General features: G+C 47.0%; 1 long non-coding RNA gene across 1 annotated transcript; it reads left to right on the top strand.

Moving 5' to 3' along the window:
* The first annotated feature begins 629 nt into the window (after nucleotides 1-629).
* On the top strand, nucleotides 630-2,707 carry LOC144720162 (uncharacterized). The gene is made up of 3 exons (XR_013585713.1): nucleotides 630-722; nucleotides 812-897; nucleotides 1,400-2,707. It is a non-coding gene; the product is annotated as an uncharacterized LOC144720162 (long non-coding RNA).
* Nucleotides 2,708-2,982: the final 275 nt, after the last annotated feature.

Genomic DNA, 2,982 nt, shown 5'->3' with positions numbered 1-2,982 from the left:
GCTAAATGAAGGGAAAGTCTTGCGGGATTCCGGGTTTCAGAATGGCAATGGCTTTGGCGAGCTTCCTTTCTTTCAGAAAGTCCACAATGGCCATGAAGGTCTCCGCATGCCATGTCAGACATGGGGCTGTTTTGAGCATGCTTTGCCGTGCTGGTCAGTGCTGTTGGGTGAAGGGAGGAGGACAGGTCCAGTTCAGATATCACTCGCTACTAATGCCAGCCGTGACCGGGAACTTAACTCGGGTCGTCGTGTTAACAGTGCAGCCCCACTGCTTGAGTCCACATTCTGTTCTATTTTATTTGAACATTGGTTGCGCTATGCATTATTTTTTCAGTTATGTTTGCCATGGAACTGATTTATCTTGACCATCACGTCAAGACTGACCTGCTGGACATGATATATCCATCTCAAGAGTTTTATTGAGGTTAAATAAAGATAAGAAGCAGAATGTGGTTTTGCAAGTGGAGGGAGTTTCATGTTTCCAGCTCAATCATTGGTGACGAGTGCAACATGCACAATTATTTTGACGTGAACATTTTCTACTTTCCAACAGTCAGTGTTGGTCATCATATGTGTCTCACGTGACAATCGTGGTCGCTTTCTGGTGTCCACAACAGGGGCACCTTCTCAAGAATAAGCTGCGTCTCTGGGACTTCTTCCGTAACATGGACAACAGCGGGACAATGTCGGTGACCCAGGATGTCTTCAGGAGTGCCATGCAGGTGAACACGCGCCTGACACCACCTGCTCATTACCTGTGGAGGCCTCTGACATCTCTGCGTGCCGATAATGATGACATCTACTTTTTCAGCAACTGAGCACACCCCTGGAGGAGCAGGCGTTAGAGGAGCTCATCTCGGCGCTGGACAGAGACGGAAGTGGCTGGATTAGCTACAGGTACAAGAGCAATGCCTATTGCCGAATCATCCGGAATGTGTCCGTATCTAAGCAGCAGGATTGAGCCTAGATGATGCTTTAGTTGGGCGATCACCGTGAATTGGAGATTGTTGTAGGCTATACACTGTGGGGATGCATGGTGGATGGAAAAGGGTAACGCTGGGAAATACATAGTTGTGCGGTACTTCTATGGTCGCATAACCTGCGAGGCCATCTGAGCCCCCTCCGACTGAAAGCTTAGCCAGCCTTCTAAATTCGTATACTGCAGTCAAGTCACTAACAACCATGCCCTCCGCTGAGTTATGTGTATGCCCTCTCCTTTAAACGAGGTAGTAGTTGGGGCAAAATGGCCATTGGATGTAGATTGGAACTGGGTGAGCGGTGTATAACACTCCTCTTCCTGAGTTCAGCTGGACCTGCGAGTTACCGTACCATCAGTTAAACGCTGCCCCGAGCCAACCCACTCCATCCTCCCTCTCTGACCCGACCCCTCCGCTGCCAGGGAGCTCCTGGACGGGCAACGCGCGTTCCGCAGGACGGCGAGGCGCGCTTCCCAGCGCTCGGACGCGCACTCGCTGCGGGAGAAGAGAATCGTGTCCGAGTTCACTCGCTACGCGATGAGCATGGAGAGAGGCGCTCGTTACGTTTCATCCGCATAGCCCAGCCCCCTGCTCAACTCTCTCATCTCTCTCGCTCTCTCTCTCACACAAAGATCCTCCTGTACAGCCTTCGTGAGACTGATAATTGTTTTTTTACCCTTCTATTTGGCAACAAAACTGACACCTTTTTTACAAGGAGTCATGCTTGCATAGACCACAATACCTGCAGTCATAATGCAAACAAAAAACATAACTCTGATAATGTGCACTGTCCTTGAAGTTGATTGGTCCACACCCGAGACAGCTTTCCTTAGAGCCTAGTCTTACATGGGTTGGACCAGATGACGCCATCTGAGACTGTTGGAGCAAGTGCTGTTAGCGAGCACCTATTAAGGCCAGCACGGAACACGAGAGGGAGCGGGGTGGCCAATGCCACGCCCGGCCGCCTTTTTCTCCCCAGAGCTGCTTTTGGAACACAGTACTAGGGGGCCGTCCGTAAATGACGTCACGCGATTTTGGCCGATATTTGAAACTTTGTAGTAGAACGAAGCAAAATGGAGAGTACAATTATAACAATCACATATTCATTTCACAGAGTGAAAAGCCCTGGTATAATCGTTAGAATCAAAATGTTTAATAACAATCATTCAAAAATGTACAAAATGTATGCTTCTCCATTCTCCCATGGAGAAGCAAAATGCTCCTTCATGGAATAAATAAAAGGTGACCTTAGTAAATTTAAATAATTAAATAGTTAATCATGAAAATTAATCAATTAGTGGTGTTATAACAATTCTATTCAATTAATATTTATTTAAAGTTGCGCATTTTTATGTGACGTCACATTTCTCAAACCCCCTACCTCACACATCGTCACAAATGTCTGACCCCCCTCCCCCCCCAGGTGCGTGACGTCATTTATGGACAGCCCCTATGTTCTCATTTAGGGCTGATTCGACGTACGGGGAGGCCCAGGATCGGTTCGACTTATTTGCCACTGTTATTAGTCACGAGTGGAAATCGAACTCGGGTCGCCGGGTTCGTAACCACTGCCCCCCTACACCTCTGCCCTGTACAATAACATCTCAATAACCCCACTGTGAGCTCAAATGTTTGTAACTGATGAATATACAACTCTGTGCACTGTGCAGTTTCCCGTGATGTTCGTGTGCCTAAGGTTAATGCCTAAAATAAAGTTGCTCTACAGGTGACTGTTCTCAATTTCCCATCAAACGAAGATGTATTTATAGAATGTGTATCGTACAATATAGCTCTCGCATATAGCAAGAGCTATAGCTATGGTTTATGTCTAATAGTGTATACAATTAAGAGTATGGCTATGGATAAGAGTGTATAGCAGAGGTGGGACAAAGTCATTGTTATGCAAGTCACAAGTAAGTCTCAAGTCTTTGCTCTCGAGTCCCGAGTCAAGTCGAGTCAAAGATGAGGCAAGTCCAAGTCGAGTCTGAAGTCATCAAAATCATGA

This window comes from Lampetra planeri, chromosome 7 (assembly GCF_965212315.1).
Source record: "Lampetra planeri chromosome 7, kcLamPlan1.2.h2, whole genome shotgun sequence".
Classification (NCBI taxonomy): domain Eukaryota; kingdom Metazoa; phylum Chordata; class Hyperoartia; order Petromyzontiformes; family Petromyzontidae; genus Lampetra; species Lampetra planeri.
The sequence above is the reverse complement of the archived record's forward strand: the minus strand, read 5'-3'. Positions and strand labels throughout refer to the sequence as shown.